Source organism: Cyrtonyx montezumae, unplaced genomic scaffold (genome assembly GCF_038088225.1).
Source record: "Cyrtonyx montezumae isolate F1298 unplaced genomic scaffold, pur_monq_1.0 scaffold_10, whole genome shotgun sequence".
Classification (NCBI taxonomy): Eukaryota; Metazoa; Chordata; class Aves; order Galliformes; family Odontophoridae; genus Cyrtonyx; species Cyrtonyx montezumae.
Window position 1 is genome coordinate 36,629,903 of NW_027071826.1, and position 10,255 is coordinate 36,640,157.

The 10,255-nt window shown below is 48.3% G+C and overlaps 1 protein-coding gene across 2 annotated transcripts in view; it reads right to left on the minus strand.

Annotated features, from left to right (window-relative positions):
• The window catches only part of TSPAN18 (tetraspanin 18), a 97,980-nt gene extending 91,807 nt beyond the window's left edge, over nucleotides 1-6,173 (minus strand). Inside the window, exon 1 of one of the 2 annotated variants that reach the window (XM_065754964.1) lies at nucleotides 6,111-6,173. The gene's annotated coding sequence lies outside the window, so the exon portion shown is untranslated. The remainder of the gene's footprint in view (nucleotides 1-6,110) is intronic. The other variant, XM_065754961.1, reaches the window with a different exon arrangement.
• Nucleotides 6,174-10,255: the final 4,082 nt, after the last annotated feature.

Consider the following 10,255-nt stretch of genomic DNA (forward strand, 5'->3'; position numbering starts at 1 on the left):
AATTAAACCAACACTTCTACAGCCAAGCCGTCTTCATTGCAGTATCAAGATACAAGCACGAGATGCAAAGCACAAAACCTTCTATTCCTTCCAGCACAGTGAGGAAATAAAAAAGAAAAACAATAAAGACCTTCATCCATCCAGCTTTTGGGAAGTCTGTTCCGTCTTAATCTCATCAGGCTATTGCTAATGACTGATGTGACCCATCAAACATCTAAAAGAACAGAATCCTTTCTTCATACCTGGCGAAGAGCCACTCTGAGCTCAAATCCTCCCCAGTCTGGAAAGTATTTTTTTGAGACTGCTGACCCAGAGTCAGCAACACATCAGCAAGGCATTACATTGTCAGTTCTCAGGCTGCTGAAGGAAAACATAGGTCAAAGATCTATTGGTGTTTCCAGCCTCATGCCTTGAGCATTTGCAGAACTAATTGCAGAAGAATCCCAGCATTTCCTGTATCTTATCTGTATGTAATAGTGTGGTTCAACTCCAGAAGACCCATTACGTGTCTGTTTCAGCCACGTCCCCATAGAAAGCAAAGGCTTTGCTGATCAACACAAGATAAGTGCCTGCTCTGACAATCCCCTCTGACATTAACAGGAACAAAGGGCACCCAGCAATTCAGAAATACACCCAATCCAAAGCCCTCCCCTCTCAAGAATGCTTGGAGACATTCGGTCCTTCATTCTCAGTTATTTCTCATGTATGTGCATTGTAGACCCCACTGAAGCCCCACCAATTACTACCAGCCAAGAAGGACATAAAAAGCACCGTTTTCAAGCACTTCCTGAAATAAGAACATTGACAACAGTGACTCTCATTGCAAATGGTGAGTGTCTGTGTTGCTATCTCATTTACTTGGCGGTGAGCTTGAAGAAGCTCATTGAGAAGGTACTGTGAGTCCCAGAGACGTCCCTGAGTGAGGAATTCCCAGCAGGTTTGAGCCAGCCCAGCTCAGCCAATCAGCTCTCAGTACAAGAAGATCTGGGTCCCTTCACTCCCCAAGAAAATGAGATGTGCCATCAAGTGAGCCAAGAACAAGTCCCCTTGCTGCTTTCCCAGCACACCATGTTTTAGCTCAGTGCCCTGTGAGGGCCTTGTCTCAAGAACAGGCACAATGCCAGTCAGCTCATTTGGTCCATTTTTTCCCTGAAGAAGTATAGACACCACCATCTAGTGCAATCTTTATTATACCAGACTCCCTCCTTGTAGACTGCCTTACACTGAACTTCTAGCAGAGTAAATATAGTAACTGTTTCCACAATAATGTTAAAAATACACTAACAGATTCAATTCAACAGATGAAATAGGGCCATAAATACGTATGTCTAGCAGCATGACCAAAGTCGCCCCTCTTCAAATTGGGCACTGGGCCATGAAGGAAAGCTGCTAGCACTACGATTGCATTGCTGAGCCCTATGAGAAGCACGAAGCTGGAGCAGTCAGCGCGGGAAAGCTGCATGCCGTACACAGCCCAGGGCCCCTCAGCCCCTGCCAGGCTGCTCCTGAACCACAGGGAACAAATCACCATATGGACCCACACCCCGCCCACTCAGCTGTCCCCTTGGCTTTCCAGGCATTTGGAATGGCATATAATTTATTTAAAGCTGTTTATGACTCAAGCAAGAAGTTTGAAAGAATATAAGAGCTATTATTATCTCTTCTGTACTACATGACTTTTCACATTAGCAGCTTGTTGCTGTTACACTTCCTTGTGATCAACAAGATGCTCCATGCACTGCTTCCCCAGGATCAACTTGGGGCAAGCTCCAGACCACAAGGCAGCACAACAGCACCCGGAGATGTGGCCACTCCAACAGAGCTGTACTCAACCAACTGGGAGAGTGAGAAGGACAGAAAGAGGGAAATTAGCTGAGCACAGTCAGCAGCTAAGCTGAGAAGATCCAGACCGACATCCTGATTCACAAGATCATGCAGCCCCTTTAATAACCATATCCAGTAATACTGAGGGTATGGACAACAGTTTCAGCACTGCACTTCATCTAAAGCATCCTCTCTTTCCTCCTGAGTTGATACACTGCACAAAAAAATTGAACTTCATGTGGGTTTAACAATGGGTACTTCCACAGTGACCTGTCTATTTATTTATCAGGCAGCTGCATGTTTCCATTTTAGACTAAGTCTGAATAAATATATAGCATGAGGAATACCCTGACAGCAAAACAAACCACCAACAAACATAAAAGACAAGAGCCCCTAATGATAAACTAATTGTAGAGATCCTTGATGGAGAGACTACACAGTCACAAAGGAACCTGTGCAGAAATAGGCACCTTCCCAGAAGGTGATCTGTACCAACAGCTAAACAATGTTTCAGTGCCCCATGGCAAGAGGTAAAAAGTCCCATCGATTATCTGATAGATACTGAATTTATGTGAATCCTTTGGAACTATGATACAAGTTAATTCATACAGCAGTTTGGAAACTCAAGACTCCGTGAGTGCAGGGAATAGAAAATAAGACAGGCTGCTGTAGGGGAAGGAACAAGAGTGAGAGATACTGAGCCTCTTCTTCCACATAACTAGCAATAAGTCTAGAGGGAGTGGCCAAAAGTCGTGCCAGCGGAGATTCAGGTTGGATGTTAGGAAACATTTCTTCTCAGAAAGAGCAGAGATGCACTGGCACATACTGTCCAGGGAGGTGGTAGAGTCACCATCCCTGGAGGCGTTCAAGAAACATTTAGATGTTGTACTGAGGGACATGATTTAGTGGGAAAATATTGGTGGTATGCAGATGGTTGGCTGGATTATCTTGGAGACTTCTTCTAACCTTGGTGATTCTATGATTCTACGAGCACTGTAGCCCTAAACAATGGTAGGGCTGAAGGCAACTCTGCTGTCATATCAGTTAGAAACATGATCAGACAATGAAGAAACCATCAGATGACAAAGCTCTAGTCATCTGAACATCCCTTCACTGGAAACATAATGAAAGTCCAGCAATATTTCCAGTGGTGGGAGGGGAGACAACGTCACAATTTATTCAAGGAAGTTTTAGAAGGAATAAGCATCATGAGACACAATAGAGCTATCTGGACTGATTTTTCTGTGCAGCCTTATTCTAAGAAGTAGCTCATGAGGGAATAAGCAAATAGCTTACTGCTATGCATCTTGGGGCAGAAATAGGTTGGCTGTGCCCTCTCTACACTGATACACTACTTGGTTTTAAGTTACTGTTTTGAACTTTTCTACTTCCCAAAGCAAGTGACTTTTCAACTCTCATTTTACTGCTAGAAAAATGGACCTAACTGGCACCAATTTAAGTTTGGGAAAATAATTACACAAACATTAGTCAGAAAGACTCTTTAAAGAAAAGCATAAGTAGGGTTTACCTTGTAGAACAAACACCAAACAAGAGCAGCCTTGAAGGAATACTGAGAACTATAGATACTCATCTGGTTTAATTACAGCTCCCTTGCAGACCTTGGGCCTACCGCCACCTCATGCAATGACTCATCCTTGAGATGTCAAGAACTAAGCACTGCCTCACAGAACTCCCTGAGCACAACATCTGCTTATTTAGGTACCTGGAGCCTCAGTTTTTTGTGGGATCTAAACTTCTTGTTTCAAGTCCTTCCTGAGCTAAGACCCACAGCCCCATAAAGCCAATAGCCTCTGTTTGCAGAGCAGTTGTGTCTGTTTCCCTGCAGCCTGGTGAGAGCGGACAGGATTAGAGATAATTAAATAAAAACACAGGAACTGCATTATTTATTTTGAAGGAAAACGCGTCTTCTAGGAAGAAAGTCCTTTATTTGGGCAAATCAGTAAGCTGTTTATCAGCTTAAATTCATTATCTGCCCATATGGTCTTAGCACTGTGGTTTAAAAAAACGGGCATGCACTAGCTGATGAAATGTCATCTGCCCTTATGCCAGAACCTAGTATTTTTGCGTTGACGTCAAATTAGGATCTTTGCCACTAGTGAAGGGCTACCATAAGGATAGTCATAATATTTTAATTATGAAAGGATCTTACAGAAGGCAGCAAGAAAGGCAAGAAAGTCCATTCACAAAAATCAACAACAGTTCATTCACTTTTCTCCTCCTCTGCTCTAGTTATTTTGTTTGGGGGAGCTGGGGTGGGAAGAGAGAGAGATAATTTAAAGGGGAAAAAAATCAGCATGAGAACGAGAAGCTAGAGCCAATAAACACACATCAAAGCATGAAATGGCTCTGCTTCAACTGACTACAGTATTCAACCTGGGATAGATTAAGGGGAGATAGAAGGTGCTAGGAGAGAAAACACTATCCCTACAGCAGCAGACACCTCGTGAGTTTGACCCCAAAGCATCAGACCCCTCCAGGTCGGTCACACTGCAAGTAGCAAGCACATGAGATAGACCAGTTCACAGGGACCCAAACTAAACAAACCCAGCGGGGTTCTGCTGCACACAGCAAGGTGGTCCAGAGCCCTTCCTGCTTCCCCACTGCAGAGCAGGAGCTGCATCCATCGATCCTATGTCACAGCGAGCTGTGGGAGGCAGGAGCAAAGGTTTAGCACAGGGCATTAAACCGGGGCTGCCCGAGCTGTCACCTCAGTTATTCCACAAACAGAGAAACAAATTGGAGTCACGGTGACAGATGTTACTCATGTTTTATGAACTACAGTGTTATTCCTGGTTACAGCAATTGTTTCTGCCTTTTAACAACAGACCTGCAATGCTGTGTGTATGAAATCATTTGAATTAAACAGCATACAGACAACTTGGCAAAAGAATTAAGGGTAGATCAGCATTTTCATACGCACACAGCCATTCCTGTTTTCCTTCTGCCCAGCCCCACCCTAAGAAGTATAATGCACGTGAGAGCAGCCAAATGTGAGATCACACCAGGACAGAGCCATGTGTTGCCATCAGCTGAGATGCAAACACCCACATCTCCGCTCCTCTTTGTGAGGAAAAAAAGGAAAAAACACACCTCAGCCTCCTCCCGGCGTCCAGCATGGGAGGGGAGATAAAGTTGCTGGGCTCCACTCTAACTTCTTAGGCAAGCCTGGAAACAACAGTCCAGTGCTCTTTCCAGCACGCCATATCCTCAAACCCCGGGGAGAATAAAGGGATTTCCCCATGATTTACAAAGGAAATATCGCATTCCTGTCTTAGGAGTGAAGGCAGCCCCAAAGCTGGCTGGCTTGCCCGCACCTGTGGGGTGAGCAGCTGTACAGGGTACGGGGAGCCAGCATGGCATGCAGCCCTCCCATTGGCATCAGCCCCAGGGCCAGGCTCCCACCCGGGGCTTGGTCCTGCACTGCCACCCAGGTGCACACTGACATGTTGTCCCTCCCTCGTCCCAGTTCACCTGTGTCTCTTCTGGGGTTAGACACAACTCCACCAACTAATTAATCTGTGTGAAATAGAAGTCTTCTCTCGATGATGGGGCAGGCTGGGCTACCTCAGAGAAGTTAGAGCTCTTCCTTGTCCCTCTTCACCCCCGTCCCTTGCATTCAGGGCGACAGCACTGCTTGGTGCTTCAGCCAGTGCCAACAAAAGCAGCTCTTCAGCCACAACAAACATGAAATATTAACTGCCTTCCCAGGAGGGTCAGCCTGCTGAACCCTCTGAGCGCACGGCACAAGTATTGCAGAGACAGCAGGCGGCAAAGAAGCACATCCATCACTGCACAGCCTACACTTGACAAATTCTTCCCAAACTATGAAAAAGAAAGCGCTCACCTAGGTCTTCCAACAACATTCCTATCATTTGCTCTTGGCTATTATACTTTTGAGACTAAACAACTGCTGCTCTTTATAGAAGCACTGAACACCACTTCACTGGTGGAGCCCACGAAGCACTTCAGCATATCCCGTAGAACTGAGACAACTCTACAATAAGAGCACACGCTTTTTACTCACTAGTAAAAACCCAGGGCGAGCCGGTGCTCAGAACAGAGCGCAGCCAGCTGGGCACGCAGCCATCCCCAGCACGCTCCTGCCCAACCAGTGCTGGTAGCCACTGGCTGTTCCAGGGAATGTGTGCCTACGGTCTATTAATTGCATCCAAATTCTCTGTTATTACAGAAATACAAGCAGCAAGCATGCAGATCTTACTAATTGACGAAAAAATAAACATTAGGAAAAAATGAATTACACTTACCAAAGAGCTCAATGCACAGAGAATGCTGCCTACTCGTTTACTACAACATCTGAAGGCAAAAGTTAGGTTCAGACTCCAGGTGCCGGATGCACGGCTTATAACACCCACCCATCCCAGCAGGGCGGCAGCTCATCAACGCGCTGCTGCCGTCCTAAATCCCTACCAGGCAGCGGGGACGGACAGCGGTCCGCACATCAACGGCGAAAGACGCACTCCCACCGCCAACTCTCACCCCTCCCTCAGCCCGGCTCCAGGAGCGGCCGCGCACCCGCAGCACCAGCGAGGCACGGCACTCAGCGAACCCTCCCGCTGTTTTTGCGGCGACGGGGCTCGGAAACACCGAGATGTTGAGGGCGGGGGCCGCGGAGCCGCCGCTCGGAGCCTCCAGCCCCGGCATCCCACCCTCCCCGCGCCTCCCGAGCCACCTCCCCGCGCCCCGGGCGCTGCGGAGCCGGTACCCCGGCGGGCACCACGGGTCTCCGGGCAGGGCGGGCAGCGCGCCCCAGAGCGAGCCTCGGTCCTTTACCTGCCGGCAGAGGCTCCCGGAGCCCGGCCGAGATAGTGCCGGGGGGCGGCTCTCGGCGGCTGCGCTGCGCTCCCGCTGCCGTACGCACCCCGTGCCCGGAGCCACGGAGCGCCCGAGCCGCCAGCGCAGCCGGCTCCACCTCCGGCCGTGCCCTGCTCTCCGCCCCCAGGCCAGCCCCGCCGCCTGGCCGCGCCCCGATGCCCACCCCGCGGAGCGCCCGGGGCACCCCGAAGTCCCGCGTTCGCGGAACTGAGAGATGGATGGGAGGTTTGCAGACCTGGGACTTACGGAGAGCTCCTGAAACGCGCGCGGAGATCTGCCAAAAACACGTGGGAGTGGCACCGCGGCACCCCGGCAAACCTTCCAAAAGCGCGCAGCGAGGCAAAGAGAGCCCGTGTTTGTGACACAGGAAAGCAGCTCTTTTAAGCCTGGTTTCCTAAGGAAGTCAGGCAGTGCAGTTGTGCTCTGTGTGCGTGCCAGCAACTTCCGAGCCTGGTGAGCAAATTCAATCCAGTGCCGTAACTACAGACTTCAGGAAAACAGATAACTGCCTGGGAGAGACCATCCCTGGCTCTTGCACGCAGAAGGGCTATCCTGAGTTCAACAGGATCCCACATGGAATCCACAGGGGATTTGTAGGGGCCTTTTCCAACCTAAGTGACTTAGAATCATAAAATCACTAAGGTTGGAAAAGACCACTAAGATCACCCGGTCCAACCGACAGCACATCTCCACCATCCCCACTAACCACATCCCTCAGTGCCCCATCCACGTGCTTCTGGAACATCTCCATGGTCAGTGACTTCACCGCCTCCCTGTGCATCCTGTTCCAGCCTCACCATTCTTTCTGAGAAGAAATTTTTCCTTACACCCACTCTGAACCTCCCCTGGTACAAGTTGAGACCATTACCTCCTGTCCTATTGCTGTTACCAGGGTGAAGACGCCAACCCCCACCTCACTACAACCTCCTCTCAGGCAGTTACAGAGAGCAATGAGATCTCCCCTGAGCCTCCTCTTCTCCAGACTAAATAATCCCAGTTCCCTCAGCTGCTCCTCATAAGACCTGTAACCCGTCCTCCTGGGAAACAGCACTTCATGGGGTCACAGAAGAACTGGCTGCATTGGTGAGAATGAAACAGAGAGAGGAAGAAGCATGTAGAAGTAACACCATTATTCTGAATAACGATCAATACTTGGGAGCAAGGGAGCTGCTAAAGTGGCCATTGCACTCACATACAATAACAGAACTGACGTTAAAGGATTTGCAGTCTTGCAGGGCCACACATCCAGCCAAGAAGCCCTTGCTCCTATGCTCAACAAGATGGGCATGTGGATCTGGGTCCTGCCAGCTTAGTAGAGCAAGAAACAATGCCAATTTCTAAAAGTGTGGTGCAAAGGCAAAAAGATCTCTTCATCAGCATCTCTGCCCAATCATCTCCACTAATGCCTTGTATATGGGATAATGAAGAGATACAGGGCTCCCCAGGTGCAAATATTTGCTGGTGTTGGTTTTGGTTTTTGTTTTTTTTTCCTAACGTGATAATAAAAATAGGGAGATACACACAGAATCTAACATTTATCGCCCCCAAATCCATTTCTGTGTAATAGCAAAACTAGATTACACAACCAGATCATATTTGTAAAGTATGTTTTGTTACAGTCCATTGCAGCTTAAGACAGGCAATCACTCAAAGGCCTGATATTTTCTTACAATGTTTGGGCCATGTTTTCCATTGCCATTTCACTATTCATTTATTTGTGTCACAGCACGAGCTTACCTCAGCTCGGTCTTTGAGGCAGTGCTGGGGATTTACATGTCTTTATTAGGCACAGTGTGACATGAGGTAATAGCCTGGTTCTTCATCTGATTCCCGTGCACAGGGCTCAGTGTGCAGCTTTCCAGCTTGTCACTCCATGAGCATCTCAGGGCTTCTTTGGGGAGAGACCATGCCCACGCCTAGCAGAGCTGCAAGACCCCTGTGCCAGGCAGTTCTGCTGTGTACAGTGAATAAGATGGGAAAAGCCTCAGTCCTGTCCTGTGTAATGGCCTCGCACACTAGTCTCATGCAGCAGGTTCCTAGGGAACCAGGTAGCCTCAGTCCTACCCAAAACACCACAGCATTAAACAGCTCCACCCTATAGACAAGATTCCTTCCTCCTTGGGGGAACCCTTGCATTTTTCCAGCAACCCCCCCATACTCCATTGACATCATTATTCTAAAACTGTTTTGGAAAAATGCACTGAGCAATGTATCCAAAGGATTATGTGTGTTTTCTGTTTTCCATCCTGATTCTATGAAACAGTTTTGTAAATGAACAGAAGTCAACTAGATGTGACCCTGGCTTTCCATCTTCCACATGCTCGCTTCGACACAATAGCCCTCTTACATGCTCAACTGTGCAATTTAAGGGGCCATAGCTGAGAACGAGCTTCCCGAGCTGATCGTGCTTTCACTGCCATGAAGGAGACCCTTTGTGAATTCTGGCGCACTGAGCTGAGTTTTGCATTTAAAGCTGGGGTTTACATTTGTCATTGCATTTAAAAGATTTTGCATGTCTGCTGTGGATTGAACACATAGCACCAACCTTGTATAATACCAGTTACATCTCCTGTCATATTTGATAGATACAAGTTTTCAGGCTGCTGTGTTGGGAAGCCATAAAGAAATTGGGGCAGAATGCTGGCTGGTGTGACTGTGTGGATATTGCGGGCATTGAATTGAACTGGAAACAGCTAACCTGGTGCTTGCAAACCCTTTCCTGCCTGTGCTTCATGCCTGCACCATTTCCCTTCTGCTTCCTTTCCTGTCCTCCCAGCCTTCCCTCCCACTTCCACTGCCTGCAGACTGCTCCCTTTCTTTCCCTACTGTTTTCTCTCAGTGCTTCTCCTAATGTCTGGAATTGCCATAAAGCAGCAATCGGGCCACACCCGGCTTGGCTGGGGTCCCCAGGGCTGGCCTGCCCCCAGCCAGCTCCATGCCCAAGCACATGGGCATAAGGAGCTGCTGGCATCTGCCTGCTGGAACTCAAACGTCAGTCTATTTCCAGATATCTGTGGCACATTCCAGGAGCAATCTGTGCTCAGCAGAAATCGCGTAGTATTAACTCTGCCACAAGACCAAATGGCCCTTCCAAGAGCCCAAAGCAAAATCTCAGCCCCAGAGAGCTTAAGAAGAGAAACAGACTGTCCAAGGCTGATCACCTGCTCCAAGATAAGGGCACCCAAGTAAGCAAGCATACTTTTCCAAATGTCAGGCACTCGTGTGCCGATTGAAGCCCCGCAGATCAGGCTGCTGTCATCTGCTGTCACGCTGCATCCCGGGGCCCTCTGCCAGCCTGGGAGAGCAGCAGGAGCGGGCGGACGCTGTGCTGGTAGCAAGAGGTCTGTGCAAGCTTCATCATTACAATTGTAATTAAAACCTTGCCAGAGTATGTTTCAACCCAGATTTTCTTTCCCAGGCTCAGCTGGAAAAACTGAAGCTACAATGCCTATGATTTAGTTTCTTTGTCAATATCTTTATTTCCCAATCTTCTTAAGCCAACCAACAGTTAGTATTCTGGAGAAAGAACTATCAAGCCCTCAAGCAGCTTAGCATGGAATTTCTGAAAATGAAGAAT